The following is a 12,359-nucleotide window of genomic DNA, read 5'->3' on the forward strand; positions in this document are numbered from 1 at the left end:
CTTTAGTGGTTGGTGAGTAGTTTTGACTTATCTTCATTTTAAGTGCATGGACATTATCCTATCACAGACAGCAATGTACTTCAAGATATATCTTGAAATGTTCTTTTTTATAATGAAATCGATACCATTCCTTTTCAATTTGTTAATCCTAGCATAGGAAACCATGGGATGGTCAGATTCAAAATGGCCAATATCAGTCCATTTTATTTCATTAATGCTTGTTGTTGTTATGTGCTGTGGAGTCGGTTCCGACTCATAGCGACCCTGCACAGGGTTTCCGAGGCTGCAAATCTTTACGGGAGCAGACTGCCTTATCTTTCTCCTGTGGAACAGCTGGTAGTTTCGAACTGCTGACCTTGTGGTTCACAGCCCAATTCGTAACCACTACGCTACCAGAGCTCCTTTCATTAATGCTTAGGATATAACACTGTTTATGTGTTCCATTTCATTTTCATTTCCAATTTTCCTAGATTCATGCTTTCATAAATTCCATGTTCCAATTATTAATGTATGTTACAGTTGTTTCTCCTCATTTTGAGTTGTGCTCCATCAGTAAACGAAGGTCCTGAAAGCTCTACTCCATTGGTGTCATCATGGTCAACTCTACCTGGAGGAGGCAACTCTTACCCAGACATAATTTGAGTGCCTTCCAACCTGTAAAGCTCATCATGTGGCACCATATTTGCCAATATTCTGGTCTTCTCATCATGTTTCAGTATTCAATATTCTGGTGCTATATGACAGTGTTCCACTGATATTCATAAGGTTTTCAGCGACTAAATATTTGGAAGTAGTCCATCTCTCCTTTTCACTGTTGTTGCTATTGTTGTTAAGTGCCATAGGTTGGTTCCAACTCACAGCGACCCTGTATAGGGTTTCCAAGGAGCAGTTAGTGGGTTTGAACCACCGATCCTGTGGTTTGCATTCCAGTGCTTCTCCTACTGTTCCACACCAGAAGTCTTAATCTGAAAGCTCAGGTGAAACCTGTTCACCATGGGTGACCTGGCTGGTATTCAAAATACCAGTGGCAAAGGTTCCAAATTCACAGCAACATGCAAGCCACAACAGTATGACAAACTGACAGATGACAGGTGGACATATTCATATATACATAAACATAATTACATGTACGTCTATCTCCTGGTGTGGTACTGTAGGAGCAGCACTAGACTGTGAACCACAAACTGGGCAGTTCAAACTCATCATGTGCTTCTTAGAAACTATATACAGGGTTGTTATGGGTCAGAATCGACTTGACCACAGTAACAACAACATGCAAATATACATAAACACAATTACCTATACATAATATTTATAAGCAATCACCTATATATGTGGTCCTATATACAAAAACATAATAATGTGTACATATACATTATTTCTGTATATGTTGTAGTTAAGGGCAAATGTATCAGTTTCAACTCATAGCAACCCTATTTAGAATTTTCAAGGAACAGATGGTTGGTTTGAAACACTGACCTTGCAATTAGCAGTTCAGTGCTTATCCTACAGTGCCACACAAGATTCCAGTATATATGTATATACTGCTGCTGTTAAGTGCTGATGTGTTAGTTCTAACTCTTGGAGACCTTGGATAGCATTCCTAAAGATCAGTTGATGAGTTTCAGCTTGCAGTTCAAACTGACTTTGTGGTCTAGTGCTTATCCTACATGTCACACCAGGACTCCATGCTTCTGTATATATAAACATACATTGTAAGTAGTGGTTGGTGATTATGTACCACAGGGTCAGTTCCAACTCATGGCGACCCTGTACAGGGTTTCTGAGGCTATAAATCTTTACAGGAGCAGAAAGCCTCATCTTTCTCCCACACAACTTCTCTCCAAATGCACCAAGTAACACAAGTCATGAAATATGCAAAACTATGCTATGTGAAAACATACACAGAACCTCAAATACATTCCACTAGAATTTGTGGTGCTGTAGGATCAGTACTGGATTATATGACTCAGTGGCATTTAACAACAACAGAATTTCTTAGTATTTTCATATTTTACATTTTAGTATTTTTTAACATTTCACGTCTTTAGAAGAAAATTTTAATGAGGCCATGGCATTAACGTATTTCCAAAGTTTACTCTTGAGAAATACTTAAGAGATAAGGAAAGAACTCACAACAAAACTCATAAAGTAGAAATATGTAAAGCTGTACATATAAAGTGAATTTATGAAATACTTGTTTGCTGACTATCGTGGCAATAACATTTATTTTAAAGTGCTTATTTTAAATTGCTCCTATTGTGGCACTGTAGGATCAGAACTGGACAGCAGACCACAAGGTCAGAAGTTCAAACCCACCAGCTGCTCCTCAGAAAACCCATGCAGGGTCACTATGAGTTGGAACTAACTCAACGGTACTCAACAACAATTTGAAATATACAATTTTTTAATCACATCACACAGACAAAGTGAGTTCAATATTGTTTTCCTGTTTTAGAAATGAAAGAACTGAGGCTAATGAAGATTAAAGGATTTGCCTAAAGTCCGTCACCTCATAGATGGCAGAGCGAGGCCCAATTACTTCCCTTAAAAAGTTTTAAGTCAAGAGCTAATGGAGGCAACAGATACATATATTAACAATAATAATACAGAACTATGTATGTTTCAAGATGTGTACAAAAGAGACATTAGGTACATGTGACCTGGTGGCAGAGACCTTGTTACAGAGGATACAGTCAAACAGTCTTGGTATGCTATAGTTTCTTCAACTCTGTATAACCAGTCTTCTGTGTAAAATTCTCAATCAGTCTTCATTTTCAGTCTCATGCCCTTAGAACTCCTCAGCCTCTCACAAAATTATAAGGAGGATGTTGCAAATAGGTTACCGTTGATAGTAATGAATGTGTCTTCTTTGAATTTTGGTTAGGAATTTCAGTTATGATCAAGTAAATGAACTTACTTCGAGAAAGATTCTCTAGGGCTTTTCCCAGTTTCTTGCTCTCTTGAAGGATGTGGTTCAATTCATCAAACTCACGGCTCTCTGGTTTAATATGCCAATTCCATTTAGCATGTTCTACTGATGTTGGCACTGTGTTAAAAAAAATAAATAAATAAAGGTTATTTCATATGCATGTTAAATAAAGGTATAAACTTAATATTCATCATCATGTGAATGATTGCACCAAGATCAATGGTTCCCTTGAAGATGGTTTTCTGATGATCAAACAAAGGGTAGAATAAAGCATTTTAACTCAAACAGTGAAGGGAAGGATGATGGTGTTTATAGAAAGAAGAAAATGCAGACACTGATCTGAAACTAGTCATTTCTGTAATTTGGGGAAAATATACACAGGCAAAGAATATAATGTATCAAGTTATCAGAATAAAATAATTTCTAACTTCTTCATCAGAAATTTTAATGTATTTTAAAGAAATTTTTGCTTTATATTCTGAAAACCACCTGAATACATGTATGTAGCATGCTTACCCCAAATTATTACTAAAATTATACTAAAGGAATTTATTTTCTCTCAAAGAATTACTATAGAATAAATAGTACATATTTTTTTAGAAGATAAAAAATGGACTTATGAGGGGCAATAGGATTTAACAAGATAGTGAAAACAAATCTAAATCCAAAAGAGAGGAAGCGCAAAATAAATAAATAGTACATGTCCTTCCATTTAAACAATAATGCATCAATCCAGGAGGAACAATATCAAATTAGTAGGAATGTAAGAACTTACTTATTTTTTGTTTCTGAATTTTATTTTCACCTAGCAGGACCTTCAATATGGATGTGGGGCCAGAGCTTGGAATAGCATGCCTAATACTTTTAGATGAAAAACTTCATTCTTTTTCATATTAAAAAGGCCCACTAAGTATATGACACAATTCAAGATATCATAATATTTTAAAACACTGACAATAAAGAAAACACCTTGAAAGTTTCCAGGGGGATAAATCGAAAGTAAAATGATCAGACTTCTTATTAGCAATATTTGATCTTAAAAAGCGGAGACGCAATGATTCGCAAATTTCAAGTGAAAATTACTTCCAACTTAGAATTCTATGCTCAAGTAAGGACTGAAAAATGTTATCCCTCAAGTACTATTTTTTAAAAAAGTGACTGAGGAGCTGCTTCACCAAAATAAATGAGTAAAGCAAAAAAGGGGGAAGATTTGGAATTCAGGAAATAAGTGATCCACCATAATGGAAAGGCAAAAGGAATTTCCAGAATGGCAGTGAAGAATGCTCTCAGAAGACAGCTGAGAAAATCAAGGAGTCAAGATTGGAGCCAAGGGGCAGAGGACTGTAAATCTTTAAAATGAAATAAAGTATAAATAATCAAATAAAATTAGAAAGGCGTAAAGATGACTTGATGCATCAATCATATTGACAGGCATTAAAGTTCCTTTGCAGGGATCAGGGGAGCATTAACGATGGGCATATAAAAAACAGAACAAACAGGAAAACAAAGCAATGGTTAATTCTGAAGAAAAAAAAAAATAGTTGGATAGCTCATGAATCAACTTTGAAAAATGCCAATTAATAGTTTATTAATATCATCAGGAGTCCTGGTGTGGCACTGTAGGATAAGCACTCGACTGCAGGTCAGTTTGAACCACAGGGTCGGTGGTTCAAACTCACCTGTCACTCCTCAAAAATCCACTACAGGGTTGCTATGAGTTGGAACTGCCTTGATGGTACTTAACAACAGACAATGGAGTCCTGGTGTGGTGCTGGAGGATAAGCTCTGGACCTCAAGGTCAGTATGAGAAGCAAGGTTGGAAGTTCAAACCCACCAGCTGCTCCTTGGAACTCCTATACAGCATCGTTATGAGTTGGAATTGATTCAAAGGCACTTAACAATAACAACGGACAACAATATCAATACAGTATATTTTCAACCAATACTGGAAATAATTGCATTACTGAGCTGTGAGAATTAAACAAAGGCTCGGGAAAGAGAGAGGACTCAAATTTTAACAGTAAAACAGCACTATGAAAGTATTTAAAAATACTCAGATATGAAGAAATATGTACCAGAAGAAACTTGAAAAAGAACTGAAAATGATTCCCATTTAGGAGCAGAATGCAGTGGACAGAAAGACATTGCTACCTTGCAATGGTACTTTGATTTTTGTTGTTGTTAAATGTCATCACTTATTTCTATCTCAAACCCCAATAGGCTTTCCAAGGCTTTAAATTTTAGAGGGAACAGACATCCTCATCTTTCTCCCGCAGAGTGGCTGGTGGACGCACAGACCTTGTAGTTCGCAGTCCAGTGCTTAGCATAGGGAGCCACCACACTCTACTTTGACTGTTGACCATGTATGTTTTTGTTTTGATAAAAATAATGATTTTTAAAACATTTATATGACAGGGATACAGATAATAGAGCCTCAGACTTATAATTGAAATATATCTCTCTGTAACCTTGAAATATATCTCTCTGTAACCTTTCGGAAAAAGTATTCTGGAATTATGTATTACAATAAGAAAATGCCCTGTCCCTGTGAGACAGCGATCTTATGCCTGGAAAAATCATCATGAAGAAATGAATTGCACTGTTTTTTTTACTAGAACACACAAGATGTTTGTTTCTTTCAATATATTGTGACAGAAAAGTCTTAGAAAGAATCTAAATGCCCTTCAGTTGCTGGATACAGTTTAGTAAAGCAGATCAGCCCACGTAAATTGTTTGTATGTGTCTATACAATGAAAACAACGTCAAAATGCACACTATTTCTAGAGGAAACACTGAGGAGTGCAAATCGTTAACATGTTCAGTGGCTAATGAAAAGTCTGGAAGTTCCAATTCACCCCAAGGTACCTTGGACGAAGAGCCAGGCAATCTACTTATTAGAATCAATCCGTAAAAGTCCTATGGAGCACTTTATACTTTACTCTGTCACATGGCTTACCTATCATAAGTCAGAGTCAACTCCCTAACAACTTTTTATCTCTAAGGGAGTAGAGTTCGAGGGCAGTAAATAAGAAGAGACTACTAATTTATATTTCCATATGCCTGTTTTATTTAAGTAGTCCAAGAAGGTACAATTACCTCCATAATTTTCAAAAAGTTACATATTTAATACAAATTAGCAGCAACTGCCTCCTTTGAGTTTATTTAATAGATTCTTGGATGGAGAATTCAGCTAATATCTGCACACTCTGTTCCAGCAATGGAAAGTGAAAATAGTGGCTGTGATCAATGTCTGGGGTAAAGACTTCCAGGCATACTGTGATTACCTCACAAGCCAGCCAATCATGATCATAGGATCTAAAGAATCCCTGGGGACCCAGCCAGGTTAGGATAGATGCGCGGGGATGAGGGAGCAGACAAAAGAAGTTCTACCATGTATTCCATTGTTCAAGATTTTGCCAACCTCTTTTGAACAATTTCCCTAATCTGTATTATTTCTTTAATTAATTAATGTGTGTGTGTGTGTGTGTGTGTGTGTTTAAATTACTATATGCCATCAAGGTCTCTTTTTCTTTTTCTTTACAAAAGAAGACAATATACAATTTTTTTTTTAAGTCAGTATTATTGTCCAACTCACTTTTCAATTTCTGTTTCCATTGTCAACACTATTTATCATCTAAGCAGTTGAAGAGTAAACAGTAGTTTAGTTAGGGAACATTTTTAAATGGAAATGGTACAGTTTTTTAAAACAGACATGATTGGAGTATCCAAAATTTGCTAAATGTTTTCAATTGTGTGGCAAAATATACAAAACATAAAATTCACTGTTGCAGTCATTTTTGAGTGTCTTTCATCACATTTAGAATGTTATGCTGCCAACACCAAAATTTTATCTTTCCAAAATTTTATCAATCTAACAGAAACTCTGTATCCACAGAACAACAGTATCTTACACTTCTATAATAATAATAAAAAAAACATATATCAAGCAATTTCAATGTCATGATCCATGTACGTCAGAGTAGAACTGTGCTCCACAAAATAACCAGGACTTTATTCTGAGACAACTTTGGGCAGACTCAAAAACTGCCAACAAAGTTTAATTACCCAAGATATTTTAATTATTTACAGAGTTCTTAACATACCAGGGATACAAGTTTTCGGCCAGACATGTGCTGCCAATATTTCTCACGTTTGGCTTTACTACTTACTCCAATGATGGCACATTTTATGTTTTTATTTTGAGATATCAAAATCATGTGCAGGTATATGAAATATATAGAAAAATTTCATGAATGCTTTACCCAATGACACCCCATCACACCCCATACACAGGGCCGCTATGAGTCAGAACTTATTTGATGGCACCCAACATCACCAACACCCTAATTCATTTTAATTCGATTTGCACATATGATTTAAGGTAGGGGTCAAGGGCCATACTTTTTTTTCATATAATTATCCACTTTGTTGAAAGGATATTTCTTTCTCCATTTAATTATTTCAGTGTCATTGTTGGAAATAAAGGAACTCTGGTGGCTCTGTGGGATATGCACAGGACTAGTAATGGTAGTTCAAATCCATAAGCCACTCTAAAGGAGAAAAATGAGGGTTTCTGTTACTGTACAAATTTACCACTTCAGAAACCCTATACAAGGTTGCAGTGAATCAGAATTGACTTGGCAGCACTTGGTTTTGTTGGAGGAGTGGGGGAGATAATGTAACTGGGTGTGGTGCTGTGGATTAATGCGGTGGACTGCAAGGTCAGTTTAAACCACAAGGTCAACGGTTCAAGCTCACCAGTTACTCCTTGGAAAGCTTATACAGGGTCGCTATGAGTTGGAACCCATTCAGTGGCACTTAACAACCAATACGAATCTATTTTAGACCCTTTATTTTATTATGCTCAGTTGATCTATTTATCAACTGTTTCATGAAAACCATACTGTCTTCATAACAGTCATTTTATAATAAGCCTTTAGTTCAGGTAGGGTAAATTCCCAAACCTAGCTCATATTCTTAAAAATTGCTTTGCAAAATCATGTCTTTTTACTTTTTCAAATAATTTTGAGAATAATATGTCAATTTCTAAGGACTACTGGTATGGCACTATAGGATAAGCACAAGACTGCTAAGCACTAGATCAGTAGTTCAAATCTATCAGCTGCTCCTTGAAAACCCTATGCAGGGTCACTATGAGTCTAACTCAACAACACTTAACAACAACAACAAAATGGAAGTACGCTAGCTCTGTGGGATAAGCATAGAAGTATGAAGCACAAAGTTGGTCCACCAGCTGCTGCAGGGAAGACAGATGAGACTTTCTGCACTCACAAAGATTAACCACCTACGGAACCCAATACAGGGTTGGTATGAGTTGGAACCAACTCAATGGCATTTAACAACAATAGGGGCTAAAAATTCTTCTTGGATTCCAATAGAAATTACATTCCATCTGTTGACCAATTTGTAGAATATTGAACGTGAGCATGTACATATCACTCACATACAGCTCTTTAATTTCTCTCAGCAATGAATTCAGATTTGAGTGTAGAGAATTTGTACAAATTCCCATTCAATTGATCCTTGCATATTAAGTTCTTTCATGCCAGTATTTTTGTTGCCGTTGTTACTAGGTGCCATCAATTCAGTTTCAACTCACAAGAGTATGTAACAGTGCCCCGTCCTACATCCTTACAACTGCTGTTAGGTTTGAGCCCATTGCTGCTGCCACTATGTTAATCAATCTTGTTGGACATCTCCCTCCTTTTCACAGACCCTCCAGTTTACCAAGCATTAGGTCTTGGTCCCTCCTGATAACATTTTTAAAGTATGAGAAATGAAGCCTCACCATCCTTGGTTCTAAGGAGCATTCTGGCTGTATTTCTTCCAGGACAGGTTTGTTTGTTCTGCTGGCAGATCATGGTGGTTCCAATAGTATTCACTAACACCAAATTTCAAATGCATCATTTCCTATATGGTCTTCTTTATTCACTGTCCAGCTTTCACATGCAGATGAGGTGATTGAAAATACCACTGTTTGAATCGGGTACACTTTAGTCCTCAAAGTAACACCTTGTTTTATGTTACTGTTGTTAAGTGTTATCAAGTCAGTTCCATCTCATAGCGACTTTGTATAGGGTTTCTGTGGCGTGACCAATGGGATTGAACCACTGACCTTATAGTTAGCAGTCTAGTGTTTATCCTACAATGTCATGCCAGGACTATAAAATTATATTTCAATTTTGCATATTCAATTTTGCTGAACTCATTAATTTTAGGTGTTTTCTATTAAATGTATTTAAATATAAAAAGTACATTTTTATCTCTTCATTTTCAATATTTATACATCATTCTGTTGTCTGACTTCATTGGTTATGAACTCTACTACATGATGAATATAAATGATAAGGGTGCTCATCCCTCTCTTATTCTCAGTCACAAAGGAAGACTATATAATATTTCAATCTTGATTATCATATTAGCTCTAAGATTTTTCAGAGATCCCTTTTATAAAGCTATATAATATTTCAGTATCAAATTATCATATTAGCTGTAAGATTTTTTGAGATTCCTTTTATTAAGCTGAGCAAATGCAACTATATTTATAGTTTACTGAGAGCTTTAATAATAAAGTCTTTGTATTTTGTGAACTATTTTTTTTCTGCATCTACTCAATGGCTATGCAATTTTTCCCTTAAGTCTGTTAATGCAGTGAATTACACAACTTGATTTTGTATGCTAAACACACCTTGAACTTTTAGGATTAGCTCTGTTTGATCATAGGGTATTATCTTTTTACATATTTCCTTATTTGGAATTGATAATATCTGGTGAAATGATTTGTCTGCATGGTAATGAGGGATACTAGTCTCTGGCTTTCATTTCTTGAATTGTCCTTATCTGGAGTTGTGATCAGGGTTATAGATGCTTCTCAGGAAACAAGGACTTATTTTAGGTAATTTATTACACCAAATATATATTTAAAAAACAAAGCAAAAAAACAGGACCTAAATGTATGCACCAATTTGTAAGAATCCACATAGTTTTCAATATAACTTTGTGGGACTCATAAAATAATTTTTAAGTGGACAAGATCTGTTGTGCCTAATTGTATCGTTAAGAATTTGTAGGTAAATTGGAACAGGTGCAAAGAGAAGGACTGAAGCCTTTAAAAGTGGCACATGTAACAAGTGAAGGCGATCATGATGCAGAATTTGTTGTAAGTAAGGGCTGGTTCAATTATTTCAAAGTGAGGGAAAGTTTACATAACATTAAAGGGCAAATAGGACACTTATAACTAGGCACTTTATCAATAAGGAAACTCAGAGTGGCCCAAATTCAGATTCCAGTAGCATATAACTGATTTTTAGCACACTCGACAAATATTTTCTACCTCCCTTCTTGCTCTGTTGAAATTAAAATCATTTTACTCTGTACCAACACGAAAAATTAAAGCACAAAAAGAACAGCTTTCAACCTGACTGTTCTCCAAGAAAAACTGATTTGCTACTGCCTCCTGAGCTAGTTGGTGTGTTTATAAATATGTGGTAGAAGCAGAGCACCAGTATACCCAGTGGCTATACTGGTGGGAGAATAAAGGAAGCACTGAGAGAAAGGGGGTACTCTGTGTAGTGAGAGAGAGAAATTATAGAGATTTTAGTCGAAAATAATGAATAGGGAGACTGTGGTTGAAGGATTATATGTTTTTAGATTTACTTTTTTTGTTAAACATTTTGAATAACAATCTCCTTTGCTTAGTCTGTAAAAGATTCCATTTGTTTTATATGTCCTTAAGTACATAAAATCTACAAATGTAGACTTGGTATTGCTTTGAAATATGATGCAATGCTGCAACTGGCTTTCAAAGGCAAGGGTCCTGTTCCCTGCAGCTTGCTATCTAAAAGGAGTATTAATCTTAAAGCTATCTAAATCAATTGCAGATGTTTAAGGGATTGATGTTGTTAAGTGTTAAAGAGTTGGTTCCAACTCATAGTGACCCTGTATTGGGCTTCCAAGGAGTGACTGGTGAGTTTGAACTGCCAAGCTTGTGTTTCAAACTGACCTTGCGTTCCAGTACATTATCCTGCAGCATCAGATACACAATAAATAAAACTTGCTGTTAATGCTGAAATCAAAGAGAAATTCATTAGGATTAATAACCAGAAATCTCAGTAAGAATTTGACTTCAATTCAGACCCTCTCTATCTTCTTAATAACATAGGTTTGCATGCATTAAATAACATTTGAATAACAAACTTCCTTACATGATTTGGATTCTGGTGATGGTGGAGAAATATTAGATACAGCAATGTCACTTTTCGATTTTTTGGGCTTCTTTGCATTTAGTTGCCAAGGTTTATCATAATTTCTGAAATCCCTTCTTGTTCCTTTATGTTCTATAAAAACAAAATACACATAAAAACCCAATGAGCATTTTTTTTGAAGATTGATGACAAATGAAACTTATGAAATCATTAAACATACCTGACAAAAGCTATAGGATATTTCATTTTAAAATTAATACATATAACCAAATGTATGTTCTTATAAATTTGAGCCTGGAATATGAGATGAATCAGTTTCCATATGAATATTATAAAGATTATATTATATTAAACTATCAATAAAGCATGGGTTTCCAATAATTAAAATAACATTCTTGAATAGGATGAGTATCATGCAATAAATTATTTTATACTTTGTAAACAGAAATAATTAGACATTTAAGTAAAAACCATTCACTTGATGCTATCTTATCTATTACTCATTGTCATAATAAAATGATACATTTTATCAGTGTCACAATAAAATGTCACATTCGCCTAAATTTCTTCCAGAGCATCATCCATTTTTTTCCCATTTTATATTTAAGAAAGATCAATTTAATCAATTTAGCTATAGTTACCCTTCTAAGATGGTCAATGCCATTTCGCTTGCCAAATGCAATGATCTTTCCAAGACTTCATCGCTCTTAACTCCCTTGCAGCATTTTGTATTTTTACTAGTGAGTCCTGGTGTGGTGCTGTAGGACCTCAAGGACCTCAAGGTCGGTTTGAACCACACAGCCAGCAGTTCAAACTCACCAGCACTCCTTGGAAACCCTATACAGGGTCACTATGAGTCGGAAATGACTCAACTGTACTCAACAACAAGGTTTCCATGGCACACAAAAACAGCAGATGTCACTAACCATATTATGAATTAATATTGTGTTCAACTAGCTTTTACTCAATTGGTTGATGTATAACATAACAAAACTTGCCAAGCCTTGTGCCATCTTCAAGATGCTTGAGACCAATGTTGCACCCATTGTGTAGTGTCTTCCAACCTAAGGGATTATATCAGACAATATTCTGTTGTAGTACCTAGAGTTTTCAATAGATAATTTTTAAAAAGTGGATATCCAGGACTTTCTTCTTCATCTGTCTTATTCTGGAAGGTCCACTGGAACCTGTCCACTGTGAGT

At 35.6% G+C, this 12,359-nt stretch overlaps 1 pseudogene across 1 annotated transcript in view; it reads right to left on the bottom strand.

Annotated features, from left to right (window-relative positions):
• Window positions 1-12,359, bottom strand: part of LOC102830817 — a 256,587-nt pseudogene that overhangs the window by 108,302 nt on the left and 135,926 nt on the right. The window contains exons 4-5 of the transcript XR_438699.1: window positions 11,158-11,289; window positions 2,921-3,049 (exon numbers count right to left, since the gene is read on the bottom strand). The product of XR_438699.1 is annotated as an uncharacterized LOC102830817 (transcript). The remainder of the gene's footprint in view (window positions 1-2,920; window positions 3,050-11,157; window positions 11,290-12,359) is intronic.

The sequence above is a fragment of the Chrysochloris asiatica genome, unplaced genomic scaffold, assembly GCF_000296735.1.
Source record: "Chrysochloris asiatica unplaced genomic scaffold, ChrAsi1.0 scaffold00036, whole genome shotgun sequence".
NCBI lineage: Eukaryota > Metazoa > Chordata > Mammalia > Afrosoricida > Chrysochloridae > Chrysochloris > Chrysochloris asiatica.